The sequence below is a fragment of the Ambystoma mexicanum genome, chromosome 1p, assembly GCF_040938575.1.
Source record: "Ambystoma mexicanum isolate Mex_15411 chromosome 1p, UKY_AmexF1_1, whole genome shotgun sequence".
Classification (NCBI taxonomy): Eukaryota; Metazoa; Chordata; class Amphibia; order Caudata; family Ambystomatidae; genus Ambystoma; species Ambystoma mexicanum.
Genome location: NC_090921.1, coordinates 494,812,895 through 494,828,736, shown reverse-complemented (window position 1 = coordinate 494,828,736; position 15,842 = coordinate 494,812,895). Strand labels below are relative to the sequence as shown.

Below are 15,842 nucleotides of genomic sequence, written 5' to 3'. Positions count from 1 at the left end.
CCCCGCACAAACTCCTTCCCTCACCTTGGAGAGATCTCGCAGTACTGCTCACTTGGCTGCAGTTTCCAACACATTCCGTGAAATATTCTGTCAAACCCAGAAAGTATCTCACTTCATTCTTGTGCCTGGGGGATTTCACCTTAATAATAGCATCCACCATTTCAGGTGGGGTATCCATTTCCTCCTTTGTCAACACATGCCCCAAATAAAACCCGATGCATCTTAACCTGGCATTTTTCCCTTTTCACCGGCACCCCTGCTCGCTCCAGTTTGCGCAAGACCCTATGTACCCTTGCATCATGCTCAGCTTCACTTTTCGCCCCCACCAGTACGTCACCATGGAAATATTTGACACTAGGTCCACCCCCAAACAAGTCTCAATCACCCTCTGAAACACAGTAGATGCTGATGCCAAACCAAAAGGCATTCGACTGTACTGATTTGCTCCCATTGAACTGATAATATGCGGTCAATGTACGTGACCATGGTAGCAAATACCGCTGGTGGTATGTAGAATATAGATTCAATGTGCTATACCACCCCGCTTCAGCATAGGTATTAGAATCTGCTTTACCATCAGTAACGGGTACCTATCCACCCATATGCCACTCAGTTACTCCGTCTACCTCCAGTATTCACGCCTTCCATGCCTCTACTTAAGGACACTAGGCCAGCTCCAGGCAGACAGCATTGAGTAGGCTGCTGGTCACTTGACCAGGACCTGCCACTCAGTTGCTCCTCCCACCACCTATTTAATCAGTCCTCCTTAGGCGTCATCACCAGCATCCTCAGCAAAGGACGTGCTAAGATAAAGAGCTCACTCGTTTGTGCCCGTTCAGGCCTGATGGGGCCAAGGGCCTGAACCGCTATCCTGCATTTCACCTACAAACAAATCGATACCACTGCTACTCACCAGCAGATATCACCATGCGTCAACTCTCGCCACAGCCCACCCCCACTCTCATTAGGGTTCGAATGGCAAGTGCCCTGGGCAGCCCCGGCAAGCTACTCTAGCGAATCTCATCAATATTGCCATTGACCACATCCAACACCCATGGACCATATGCACACGCCCTCATGTTAATCAATGCTCGCTCATCAGTTGCTCTCACTACAGTGATCATTGACCTCATCTCGTACAACAACCTTGGTGCCCTGTTCACTGAAACATTGTTTATCCCATCCTACCCACATGTTTTTGACGTTGTCCTACCCCAATGCTACTGCATCCAACATGCCGACCGGACAGGCAGGGCAGGAGGCGGAGTGTCCATTTTTTCACAGGAGCCATGCTCCATCCTCCCCTCTCCCAGAACAAGCTCATTTCAATCACTTGCCTGCCGGTTCCCTGTATCGTACAAGGAATCCATCACCTTCCTCCTCATCTACAGACCACCTCACAGGAGTGACTCTTTCATTGCAGACATCTTCAATTTACTCTCCTCTGCCAAATTAACACATTCAAATAATGTCTCTGTCACAGACTGACAACCACACTCGAAGCACGATTTTCGTACTGCCGCTTCCATGGACCTTACGCAAATTATGCTCTCCCCCAAGCACAACCAAGGCAATACCCTAGACTTAGTCTTCACATCACACCCCTGCATCACCTGCGCAGACCCTATCCCACTTGTGTGGTCAGACAATGCCACCATCCCATTATCAGTCACCCACTCAACTATGGCTCACAAAGGTCAGGCTAATCCCCTCTCACTCCACTCCAGTCAAATGAGCTAGAAGCAAACTTTGCAGACACTCATACCCCCCCTAAAATACAGCTGGGCTAAGACCTACATGGTACAACCCCCCTCCACCTCCTGAGCTAGCCTCCAGAAAACACTCAGAGCCCTAGAGAAACGTTGGCGCAAAAACATAACTCTGGAGACCTCACCAACCTCAAATCTCTGCCTGCAAGATTCCGATTACTGAGCTGCTTACTACTCCAACACCATTGCAGCAAAGCCCTCTTTGAAGTAGTAAAGCATTGTACCAAACCCTCATCCGATACAGAGGTACCAGCAACTCAGGAAAAATGAGGCAGTAGCAACACATTTTGTATTTAAAAAAAGAAAATAGACAAAATCCAAGAGACAATCAAATCAACCTCCCACAGCATTAGCATCCCCTGCAGCCTGGCACGCACACTGCCCTTCTGAACCAAATTCTCCTCTCTATTTTCCCTGGATTGCCTCCCTCAAATGTACTTCTTACTCTGATGATATAATACCGGCCTCCATCATTAAACAATTGATGGACCCGGCGCTCAATGCACTCGTCAGCATAATCAATTAATCCCTCGCAGCAGGATAATTCCCGGACACCCTCAAGACTGGTCCCATACAACGTCTTTTGAAAAAAACTATCCTAGATCCAGACGACCTGGCCAACAACAGGCCCATTACGAACCTCCCGCTTATTGGCAAAATCTTGCAAAATTATAGTTGTTATTTAACTACTCACAGAATCAAACAACCCCACGTCCTAAATGACTATCGGTCAGGGATCCAGTTAAGGTGTAGCATTGAGACAGTCCCCATCCAGATGGTGGAGGATGCTCTCCAAATCATGGATAATGGCGATGCATGCCTCCTCATCCTCCTTGACCACTGCATGCTTCTCTCCCCTCATTGCTGACAGGATGGGATTTTCTGGTACTGTCCTAAATTAGTTTACCTCTGACCTCTCAGGCAGACACCAGGGTGTCCAGATTAACTTGTTGCGTTCCGACTACAGGTCTCCTGCAGAATACCCCAAAGGCTGCATCCTCTCACAAATCAGTTTTAACCTTTACATGGATTCTCTGGGCACTCTCCTCAAAGATCCCAATATAGCCATCCACCAATACGCAGAAAACCACTAGTGCAACAATGGCTCAATGATATGCACCTGAAAGGATTTGATCCACAACTCTCAGAATCAGCAAATTCCTTAGGTTTAACCATTGACATCAATCTGTCCTTCCAGAAACACATAGCCAAGAAGGCCCAAATAGCCTGGCTCAGAATCTCTACACTTCTTAACAAAAACAAAAAAAACAAACCCTTCATTCTGCCGCAGAACTGCAAGCCCCTTGTGGTCTTGCACATCGATGGGGGAAATGCTCTCCTGACAGGGCTCCCAGCTGAACACTTGGCACCCCTAAAAGCAGTCTACTACGCTGCAGCATGTCTTATTACGGGAGCATGGCAATTTGACTGAATTACCCTCATCCTACACAAACTACATTGGCTTTCACTCCATGCCAGGATACTGTTCAAGACTGCATGTATCATCTGCAAAGCAGTCACGAGTAGCACACCAGCATACCTGGTGGCTAAGCTCCACATATCTGGTGGCACATTCTCCTCATGCAGCAAATCGACCAAACTGCTTGTATCACAACTACTCTGCAAAAAGAGGACCAGCAAACAATCCTTATCTTGTCATGCACCCACCCTCTGGAACTCGATCCCAGTGTCGGCTCGGAATGCCACAACAATTCTCCAATTTCACAAATCTCTCAAAACATAGTTATTTTAACAACATCTGATCATGGACTAATTCCAATGGACGCACATATCAACGCACAGACCTCACAGTACTGCACTACTATTTGGATGCCAGCCCAAATGCCAGCTACCCATACTCTGTACAGCGCTCCACTGCTCTCGAGCTATGTCTGCACTTTAAAGAATAAAATTAAAATAAAATGCTCCGGTTAAGAATGCTGGGATCTACGCACAATCTAATTCGACCATCTGGCCATTAACTATTGGGGACAACCATTCACTGCACTCTATTGTCTCTCAATTACTCACCTGACACAGACTTTGTAATTCCAACATTACTTTCTCTCTTACACCCAACGGCAATGTTCAGACTTTATTCACATGCAGTACCGCAAGTTCATCTTGTGACAATACCCAGGCAACTTCCCTTTGCCTTTCCAAAATACCCATTTAAACTTCAACACCATTTCCTGTGCAAACTCATCAGACTTATTCCCATTTCTCACGTGTTGTTCCTTACCGGGATGTAACTCCAAACCCAATCTCCCTTGATGCCTCTATCCAAGCTATTGCTTTAGACGTGTTATACATTCACACAAGCTTTTTGTGCCATATGCAATGGTGTCTCTCACAAAAACCTTCACGCCTATCCTACCCCCACCGTATGACTTTGGTCTCATGTCACTCGCATGTAATGTATGTCTCTTCACGGCCCAAATTATCTTGTACCGTTCTTCCGGAAGAATGGTGTACAGTGATCCTGAACCCGCCAATGCTTTTGTCCATTCCCACATCATTGTTTTATCTACCTCCGGAAGAGCATATTTTTCTTCTTCATCATCATCAGCACCACCACCACCCACCTCCCTCAACAATATGGACAACCTTGTTTGACCACTCCACCTTCTCTTCCTCCACATATTTCACCACTTTCTCATTATCCATACTCTTGGTAGTTGTACATAGCCTAGCAAAATAACTCATCTTGCCACACTTCCTGCATGTCACCATCATCGCAGGACATGGTCTCGCATTCATGGCATGCTTCTCAAAACCACATCTTGTGCACTGTCCTTTCTTTGTATATTGCGATTGTGCTCCCGCTCTACCACGTGACTTGTATGACCCATACCATCCATTCTTCATTGTGTGTCTCACTACCGATTCCACACTCGGTCACACATTCTCCTTCGCTACCCTGGCATTCACCTCCTTCAAGCATGTGCTCATCCATACCCATACCTGTCCAATTCCATACCCTTCGCAACTGTCAATGCCTCCTTTAACAATGGATTTTTGGCCTGCCACTAAACCGCTCCTGAATTTTTGTATTAGAAGTATGTATCATTAGCTTATCCAACAACTATTCATCTTCCTTACCCGTGAACTCCCAAGAAGTCAATAAACCGCCAAGGTCAGCTATGACACAACACTTTCCCCCACCATTTGTTTCCTTGTAAAGAATGTGTACTTCTCCAGCACAACATTTCTTCGTTTCCCCCAAACTGTGCCTCCAATGTCTTCATCTCTTTCCTATAGTATCCCTACCCTCACCTCCGCCATCCTGTCCACCATCCTCCACATATGGCAATTTCTGACCGCCTCCGCTCCTAAACACGAGTCAAACATTTCCGCTCATCAGAACACCTCACCCCGACACTCCTCCCGAAGCCACGAAATAAAATGTAAATAAATCTTTCCAATCCTCCCATTGCACAGGTGGGGGGGGGGGGATCTCCTGGGGTTGCTAAAAACTTGGGTGGTGTCTCCAAATTCTGCATGTCTACTCAGATCCTGCAGCACCCAAATGATACTGATATCACTGCACACTTGTTGCCACACCGATGAATCCTACTCCACCTGCACCCAATGTTTCCAAAATGTCACTGTCTTCAATACCCCAGCTGCAACAGCCACTATGCCCAAGCTGTATTCTTCAGGCATGAATAGCCTCCCACTGCCACTTCCGATACGTCCACCAAAGATACCACAATTTTACAGCCACAATGCCCAGCTGTATCCTTCAGGTAGGAGTACTTAAAGATGTCTGCCACAATATCCAATATGCCTCACTTGTTGCTGGAGATCGCTGGCATTCCCAATGACACTCCTGCGTCTTCCAATCGTTTGTGGCAATGCACCACCTTTTCCACCTTCAACCACAATGCCACTCCACAACAAGGCAGTCCTGGTAAAGATGCCTTCCCCCTTCCACTTCCAAGATGTCCGCTGCCGTTACACCATATGTGGCTGACCTTAAGAAGGCCGCCGCCTAATACATGCCGATGAATATACTGCAGAGTTGCCTGACCTCAAAATGTTGCCTGTCAAAATGAAACGCACATGCGTGCATGCGTTGGCCTCTCTTCCTTGTGATCGACTAAAAAGTCACAATTCTGTGCAACTCACTGCTGTGATGCTCAACCTCTCCAGTACACTCCAGCAATTTGTTGCTGCGGTCCCTCTGGCACCTGGGCACAAATGAGCTGGAACCAGCCACACCGACAACAGCAGCCGATCCCGCCTCCAAACTAACTCCGATCCCTCCAGAAGATGATTAGGGTCCACCTCGTCACCACAAATGTATCCACAGAACGAAAGCAGACACGTACAAATACGTTTTCTCTGTTATTTGCAAGTTCGGCTACCCAGATTGTGTCACCCTTCCCCTGGAGGCGTCCTTAGCACACGCTAATATATTTAATCTGTAAAAAATAAAATAGATGGCATACAAGAACAAATCTGTGCTAAGCAAGAGTTGTTTTCTTGTGAAGGTTACAATGTGGTTACAGCTTCAGAGGGGGCTAGTAGCAAGATGGTTGGTGTCGCACAATTTAAATGTTCTACCGACTCAGAGGAGACAATCCAGAGAATGCTAGATGGTTTGAAACCAACAAATGATAATCTTTTTCCTCTACCAGCGCGGGTAGCAATGCGTGTAGCTCCAGAGATTACATCAAACATGACACAGTTTGAGAAAAAGTCTTTACTCAATGGGTCAGTACCAATGGAGTTAAACAATCATTGGTTATGCCACTCATAAAAAAATCCAATTTGGATCCAGGAATTCTGCATAATTATCGCCCAGTAGCAGGCTTGACCAGGCTGGGTAAAATACTTAAGAAGATAGTTACAGTGCAGTTACAGGAACACCTGGAGAAAGGACGACTTTTGAATTCCTTTCAATCAGGTTTCAGGTCAACATTTGGCACAGAGACTGCATTGTTGTCAGTTGAGGATTATCAGTAACAAAACAGATGAAGGGGTCAGTTTCGCCTATTCCTGTGCCTCAAAATATGGTTGTATATGAATTACACGACACACCGTATTAAGTTGGTATACAAGTGTGTATATATATATTCAAAAGGTAGCGACCAAATGGTCTAATGGAACACAATATAGAGTTGTACATCTTGAAACATAAAACAAATATGATGATGTCAAAACAATTTGAGATACAATTAGACTCAATGTTCAGTACAATGTAGATAAAACAATACAAGCCTTACTGATGTGATATGTCACAGACAGGGGTCAATACACAATGGTTACATGAATGAAGAAAACATGAGAATTGGCAATGAAAACAGTGCAGACAATTTTACACTGAACTTCTGGTTAAGGACTTGTCTACACATATGTGTTTCGGCCCTTGCTGACTGTTGTGCCAGACAATTTTTGAGTGGGCCTTCATCAGGACGAGAAAAAGCCAAAAGGACTGATCTATTTGTCAAATGTCAGTACTTGGGCACTTGGGTATAGGTAGAACACAGCAAAATGATTTGTAACTTTTATATCTTTAAATGATTAACTTTCTTACTGTGTGAGGACAAGTGGTTTCACACGGATTCGATAAAAAAAGAAAAGAGGTGTAGCCCGTGGTGAGTAGGGTAACCTCCGAGTGTGAACAACTCAATGGAGAAGGAACGACCTGTGTAGAGAAGACAGGTGTCAGTTTTGAATAAAGAAAGCGGAGTCAGAGTGGTTACAACTTGAGAGGTAAGCTTAAGTGAAAATCTAATAAGCTTACCTGTATAGACTACAGTCTAATTGAAAAAAGGGCAGTCGTCCCCTTGAAATTCTGGTGTGTTGTATAGTTGTACACACGCAGCAAAGGCAAACCGCTGATTGATAGTGGATTGCTGAAATGCTGGGAAACCTCAAAAAACCTTTTAGTTCCTGTGGGATCAAAAAAATGGGAGGTTTATTAGATCACTAATATCCCTGATGCAGGGGATCTCGTGTCTGGGAACACATGGGTGAGAGCGACACGTGTTATTTTTACCTGAGTATAGCTCTATCACTGTGGATCAGGAGAGGCGCTGCAGCACTGATGTTACTGTCACAATGTCACCTGAAGCGTTATTACTCGTTCGGGTGTTGGCCTCTGGATGGTGCTCAGGGCGAATTTCTGAGGGAAAATCAGCCACAGTACTCTGTTACAGTTCGTTGTCATAGTCGACTGACTTAGTGACAGTCCTAGTGAGTCCTTCACCAGTCCTGCTTAAGTCAGAATTCTTTGTCAGTCATTCATTACAGACTAAGGAAAAGGTCAGTCATTCATCACAGACCTTTTCCTTAATCACAGTTCTTTGTCAGTCCTTTGTCACAGTCCTTCTCCTTTGCTGATCCATCACAGCCGGTCTCCTGAATGAGTCCTTTGTCACAGTCCCTTGTTGCAACCCCTATCAGAGGGCTTTGCCGCAGCCCTTCTTTTTTGTTACATTCTCTCCTTGGCCAGTGTCTTTTTCGTTATCACAGTTCTTTGTCCAAGCCTTCTCCTTGGTCACCTTCCTTTATGTTAAACAAAGTCCATCTTTTCCTGCAAGTCTTGGTCCTCTTCCATAACCCTCCATCATAGACCATCAGTCACCCTCCTTCATCACAGTGCTCTCCCTTTGTCACAGTCCATTGTCTTAATCAGACTGCATCACAGTTACAGTCTCCCCCTCCGTAACGCTTCATTGTTTCTTTTTTTTTGCGCCCGCTTATGTCCTCCACCCGCCTCCCCCCCCACAGTTTAGATTAGTCTGTTCTTCAATGGGTCGACACAAAAGTACAATTAATAACTGCAAATCTCAATTGGCTTGACTTACCGATGCATATTTTCTTTGTTCACCATTCCATCTGGACACCAAACTGAGCAGCGAGGAAGCGCTGCAGCAACCCACCGGCCACCAAACTGACGTGACACTTTAGGGTAGGCGGGGGAGAGGGAGTTGGGGATAGTGACTGCCTTAAGCTTGGGGTCACCTTTCTCTTCCATGAATTTGTGTTTTCTGCCCCATCGGGGGTATTTATTCTAAAAGGGGATGCATCCATCTTATGTCACACAGTCACTGCGGAACATAAGAGATGGTGGCCCACCTTTCTATGCCTATCGTCCTTCCGAGCTTGATATGGTTTTGTACTTCTTTCTTTCACCATGGTTATTTGATTTTATTATTTATGTCTAGTTTAATTTATCTTACTGGACAACTTTTTTCAAGTGCCAACAAGGAGCTTCCAAGAACGTACAGGAGTGCCCTTTCAAACTAATAAACATAAATAAATCTTTCCCATCATAACCAATCTATTGTACCCCAGTTAAAACATTCAGGAATTGTAACACGTGCATGGACATATGTGAGACAGCATCACTATTCCTTCCACCCCCATTATGACTGCTGTCATGAAGCATCAGGAATTTGCCCAGTAGACCGACACACTACTCATCCATTCATATCTGCCTTTCTAGATGATTATTTTTAGCAAAGGAATAGAACACCTTAGACGTTCTACAAACATTCCTGACCTGCAATCATGCTTTGCCAGCGGATCCACAATCAGATCCACTTATAGAGCTCTTTGGCTCCTTGTCGACCAATTGTGGTAGAGTTGAAGCAACAGATGATGTACGTACGGTCCAGGAACTCAAATGGACATCACTACCTTCTTCTACAGACTGTTGCCAAATTACCAAATAATGTTATGTAGCGCACTTCACTCAGCCAAAACAGTTAATATTTAAGAAGGAAGCCACAGCTTCCCTTCACTATAGAGGTTAAAGTGCACAACAACGGCACCTCATACTTGCGACCCGTCAGGTGGACACATTGTAAATAGCTGCAGGCTAAAAGGCCCTAAACTCAGTTGTGGACACTGGGGTCAGTCGCTCACCCCCAACACTGATCTCTGTTTGGTACAGTTTTGGATAGAAACACAAATAATTACACTTAAAAATCAGTAATCAAATAAAAACGTGATGAGTAACATTACAGCAGTTTGGCAGAAACAGACATTCCAGTTTGATCACAAATTCCATATAATTGACCATGAGATTTTGCAGTGTCGACTGATGTATACCACACACTTTCTCTCCCCAACACAATATGCTTACATTTAATGTTAAAAATTCAGCCTTTTCATTGGAATCCCTTGTGTAACTACAAATACTTCCATGAGTGGTAGAATCCACCACCTGCAACTACTCAGGTTTTTGCATCAATTCCATGAAGGACCTCAACATCAAAATCACGGAAACCAAACCATGCCTTTCCTGCCCATTCGATAAAAGGCTTTCAGTATCCCTCCTTGCCAGTTTCATCTGGGCCAACAGATCATTCCAACTTATTTTACAGGCCTTCGATGTCTAGTCAAGCCAATTCCATCCGAAGCGCCCAGTATTCAAGGTCACCAGCCTCCCATCATCCATTTTGTTCAACCAAACACAGAGCTACCAGTTTCCCTTCATTCCATCACAGCAGCCCCTTAGGTCATCATTATCCAACAGGGCACTGAGCATCCTTTTGGTCCCTTCTCCCACACAGCATCCAGCAAGTCCATTCCGCCGACGGGCATCTGGACTCCCTCGAGTCCATTCTGCCAGAGGTCATCGGGCATCCCTCAAGTCCATTACGCCCTAGGGCATCCAGCACCCTGTGTCTCCATTCTTCCACAGCGCATCCAGTATCTTGTGTCCCCATTACGCCATAGGGCATCAGCATCTGTCAGGTTTGTGAGGAAGATCAGTAGAAACCCCTAAGATCTCCAGCTGTGTATGGTCTTGTAGGTAATGCAACAAGTTATACAATAACATAAGGTGGCAAGTACCTGTGTAGTACGATGGAGAGGTCCAGATCCTTAAAGTGTCAGATAACCAGATCCAAAAAAAACCTCCGAGCATGCACAGATCATCATGGACTGTTCTCGGGCAAAACAAGGGCACAAACTAGGACGAAAACACAAGAATCCACACTTTCCAGGTGGGAGGCATCTGCAGCACACCACTGTAGGCAGCGGAGCGTTACAATGCGAGAAATAACCAGAGTGGAAGCGTGAGACGAATCCGGTCGGGGAGCAAGCCGGGTGGATGCCGTGAAAACAGACTTAAGAATGTGAGGAAGAAAAAGGCAGAAAACGAAATCCAGGAAAGGGAAGGCAAAAAGGGCAAGAGAGAACTCGAGAGAAATCAAATACAATGGGCAAAAGAAACTCACCAGTTTGGTGTCAAGCAACCTGCTTAGATGACTTCCATCCTTTTTTTCTACTAGGGGTCCGTTACAGAAGCGCGAAGGAGCGGGCATTTCCTAGTGATGTCATGGTGTCTCACTGCGTGTATCAAACGTAGCGCACGCCTACTGCTGGGAAACTGAGTTCGGCTGGGCACCCTACAAGGGAACTGCCAATCCAACATTGCAAAATTGGACAGCATCTTGTGTTTCCATTCCACTACAGGGCATCTAGCATCCCTATAGACTTCTTCATCACATATCTCCTGCAACATTCAATTCTACTACAGGGTGTCCACTATCCCATAACTGGGAAGCGATCTGTCAATTTCATCAACAGAATCACTTCGCCCGTTCCATCACAGGGATATGGCAGCTCCTCCAGTTTCAGTGAGAAGGCACATTAAATAACAGGCCACTGCAGGGGTAAAAATGCCAAGGTGCAAGCTATTAGCCAGCCATAAAAAGTAACTTGACACCTCAATTTCAAATACATACAAAGCACAAACTTTCTTACTCGACAAGAGTAAATCACTAGCCAATGGTAAGTGATAAGGGCAAATTGTGAGCACTGGCCCACGGCATCACTTGCCATCAATAATAGAATTGCAAACCTCCAGTATCCTATTGTCACCCACCACCAGGTTAGTAGCTATCTATAAGTAGAGGCAGTCAGAGGGGAGTGATCTGGTCCTGTGTGTAGGGGGCTTAGGTGCTAGGTGTATTGTTTGCATGAGCAAGGAGAATTAAAGTCAGACTATCCTATACCTCCAGAACGAAAAATCACAACTGTACACATTTGTTCTTAGTCTACTTCAGTCTTACCATCAACACAGTTGACATTTTGTACAGCCTCCTCCAACTTACTTCTCATGACACCCATTGGAGAAAATCACCTTCCCGGGTGGTATATTGCTTGCAATATACCCATTTGGAACAAGAAACAGTGACAAGGCCCAACCTGAGATCCCGCACTCTACAGCACTATCCACTAAACCCCAAAATCTCTTGGCTCCAAGAACCGTGGACTGTATGAAAATAATACCAGTGGCCCCTGTTGTGTACGTTCAATCCTCAGAACCGTCATGACATTGCAAGTTAAGTAGTAAGTATGTAATATAGTAATGCCATACACTGCCTTCCTAGAGAACACAGCCTTTGTGGTGCGCTAAAACTAAACAAGTTAATGGGAAAAGGTGTTCATCAGACCTGGTGTGCAGGCGAGGCATAAGAGAAGTGGCTAACATGAGATGTTATTTTGGTATTAAACAGTGCTCCAGTGTTTTGTGTCTACTTCGGGGTGGCTATAGTTTTCATGCTGTGGGTGGTCTTATGCACGAAAGGCGGTAGGGTGCAATACTCTTGGGGTGAGCCTGTAATATTACCTGTGATTGGATTGTGGTACCCCAGTAAACTGTGGACTGGAGCGGTACTTAAGAGTGCAAAAGAATTGTTACCATGGTGTCCCAATTTATGTATGCATGCTTTTATTTGATGGTGGTTCCTTGTGGTAAACAGCACTCTCCGAAGTACATTGTAGTGTGGACGCTCTGACACACAATGTGTATGTACACTGTATGAGGGTGGGGCTTCTTGCGCCATTCCAGGGGCTCTTTTGGGTTCTCAGTCCACCACGGGGGCCGCGTTATGTTGGGTAGGAATGAGAGACACTGTAGCGTGAAGCGATGAAGAGGGTCGCGTGATCTGGGCGTGGCAGTGTGTGCATATATACAAACGTATAAGTGTTGACAAAGAGGGTATGGTGTACGTTAGAAAATTGATTATACATTGTATCTGAAGTGAAAGTATTGGTATATGGGTGTGGCTTTGATACACATGGTAAAGGGCGTATACACACATAGGACTACTGTGTGCTGATGAGAAATGATTCGTGGTTTTAATGGAAATAAGATATGCAGGATTTATTAACCACCTTTAAGAATCGAGCAGGGACGCACAGTGCCCCTACTTTGTGATACAGAAGACGTGATGGGAAAAGGAAGAGGTCGAATGAAGGTATTTCAGTGTGATACTCACTGATGGTGGTCCATTGATTGTAAGTGGCTATAGCGTGATCTTTTTTATGAAGAGAGATTTGTGGACTCTCTCCCCGTCAACGAGAGTCCTTATTTATTATGACTTATTATGTATGGGGTAAGGTGGTGCAGTGTGCCAAAGTGTGATTAAAGGGGTGGGCAGTGTGATCACTCCCTGTATATTGAAGCATTACTGCCCTCATGTTGCTTGCCAGGGTGTTCTCCGCACTTACCCCGAACGGGCGGACTCAAACACAGGGCAGGATCTCTCTGTCCCTTGACATGACCCGCTGCAGACTCACTCACTGCAGCCCGGAAACAGGCGGGGGACAGCCGGGCACATACTGACCTTCAATCCGGAAGTACTCCAAGACCAACCGAGTAGTAGTCACAGCGACCCGAAGCGGCAGCAAGCTGCAGAGCGATGGACATAGAAAAAACACAACTGCGCTAGTACTGGGTAGCCCGTGAAGCATTGACAGACAACGTAACAATAAAATACCTTTTATTGTTATCCAATAAACGATTCAAGTAGAGACAAGCCTACACGATTTAACTGGATACTTAATATGCCGCAAATACAGTGCTAGGAAATAGCAGTAGCTCCGTTTAATCGTGTATCTTCTGCTCTTTTCAGGAGCGCTCTCCTTTGCTGCCATTTGGCTGCGAGTGTCAGCGCCGCTTGTGCTGCTTTGGCTGGTCTGGTGTACTGAGCTAAAACGGCAACAACTTCGGCATAAACAGACAAAAAGTAGTAGCACGTATGAGCCCAGGAGCAGCTGCGGGAACCCTAGCGTTGCCACCTTAGTTTGAAGTAAAAACTGGACTTGAAGCACCGCCCAACTTTGACTCCCCCTCCCGTGACACTCCCCTTTTATTGATTTTAAATCTCGAATAATAGAAGAGACACTATTTTAGTTTACTTATACTCGTTTTTTAAATACAAATGTGCATCGGGAAAATAGTGATGTAAGGCTGAAATTACATTTCACTAAATGATATACCATATCTTTTTTCACCTAAACAGAAAGCTGAGCTGGTTCTGACAGAATTGAATGGTGGAGAAAGATGTTTGAGGGGTAGTACAGATTTTCTTTTTTTGTGGGGGGAGAGCTTTGTGTGTTATATTTATTTTATTTATTGTTTATTTGTATAGCGCCTATACACAGACAAGTGTTTCAAAGCTCTCAAAGATGGGAGGGCAACAGTGGGAGAAAAACAACAGTCATTCGGAGCACATGAGTTTCTGAATGATGCCATACATGCCAACATTCACAAGCACCTGGGAGCATAGCTCTCAACTCACCCACATTTGGGGGGTGTTACCCGCCTTGCAAGCAGTTGAATCACCCACCAAGTCCCTCATACGCCCATTCACTTCTATGTGCTCTCACCCGCCAAAAAGAAAATCGTGTGTTTTCACTCGCCTTGGTGACACAAAAGGTTGGGAGCTATGCCTGGGAGGGAGATTTCCACAGGGAAATTGGGAGACGTACATTTCCCTATAGGAATGCATTGAGGCTACAGTTATTTTAGGCGGGAGACTGTTATATATGCCCCGGGGACCCACACACACAGGCATCCATGCAGGCACACAATGAGTACGCGGGACGCGATGTTGGTTTGTCCGCGTCCCGGCGGGAACTGCCGCACGGGCGCACTTTATTGCCGCCGCGCATGCGCGGGCCACAACGAGGCTCGCGAATGCGCGCTATACATAACTCGGGACGTCACATCCCTTTTCAACTTTAACTAAAATGGAACATAACCTTGCGGGGTGCCTGGTCCCCAATGCAATTGATGGCTTGGAACACAGCCTTTGGCAATTACACTTACGTCCCTTCAGGTCTCTTCGGCTTCGTCTCCCGAGTCCAGGACATAGTCCTTGAGATATCCTGGCAGCCTCCGCTCTCGGCGGACTGGATATCGCGGTGGGGTCTCAGGCTGCGTGGGACAGCCGAGCCCGGCTCCCGCTGGGGCGTGGTGCCCGCTCTCGCCTTGATCGATGTGTGGTTCTTCCGTGTTTGTGTCGTCCTCCGGTGCTCCATTCTCGACGGGGTTTTCAACTCTCTTGAAGAATGACCGGTTACGCGTAACAGTCCCCCGATCACAGGCCGCCGTTACCATCGTGCCCTTCACGTGTGTTACCTTCCACGGGCGTGGCTCAAATGGGAGGGACAGTTTGCCTTCCGGGTGTCGATTCCTGACCAACACCGTGTCCCCTACCCGCACTTCTCTTTCCTGTAGCCCTCGTCGTTCACTTTCTCTTTCGTTGCGCCTGATTCGCTCTTCCCGAACCTTCTTATTGTCAATAACTCCGGGTGTTCGACCTTCCTCCTCCGGTAGCAGTCCTCTTGGGCATCGTCCAAATAGTGCTTCCGCGGGAGCCACTCCCGTGGACTGGTGAGGTGTCGTGCGGTATTCCCTAAGAAATTCCACGAGCTTTTTCTCCAGGTCAGCCCCGCTGCTGGCGGATATCCGTAGGACTTTATTTAGGGTCCTCATCATCCTTTCGGCTTCCCCGTTGGCCCTTGGCCAGAGTGGGGATACCCTGCGATGTTGAATTCCTCTTTCTTTGAGATAGGCGGCGAACTGGTTGCCCGTGAATGGCGGGCCGTTGTCCGAGCATATGAGGTCTGGGAACCCGTGTGTAGCAAACATCTTGTCTAGTGCTTTAGTTGAGAATTCGGTTGCCGTTGATTCAACTATCTCAACCTCGGGGTAACGTGACCATTGGTCTACCGCTACCAGAAAGTACATGCCCCGTCCTGTTGATCCGAAGTCTACATGTACCGTCCCCCATGGTTTTTGGCTGCGTTCCATGG

General features: G+C 46.2%; 1 protein-coding gene across 2 annotated transcripts in view; it reads right to left on the bottom strand.

Annotated features, from left to right (window-relative positions):
- The window catches only part of DPP9 (dipeptidyl peptidase 9), a 1,325,370-nt gene extending 1,312,007 nt beyond the window's left edge, over nucleotides 1-13,363 (bottom strand). The window contains exon 1 of one of the 2 annotated variants that reach the window (XM_069649353.1): nucleotides 13,251-13,363. The gene's annotated coding sequence lies outside the window, so the exon portion shown is untranslated. The remainder of the gene's footprint in view (nucleotides 1-13,250) is intronic. The other variant, XM_069649356.1, reaches the window with a different exon arrangement.
- Nucleotides 13,364-15,842: the final 2,479 nt, after the last annotated feature.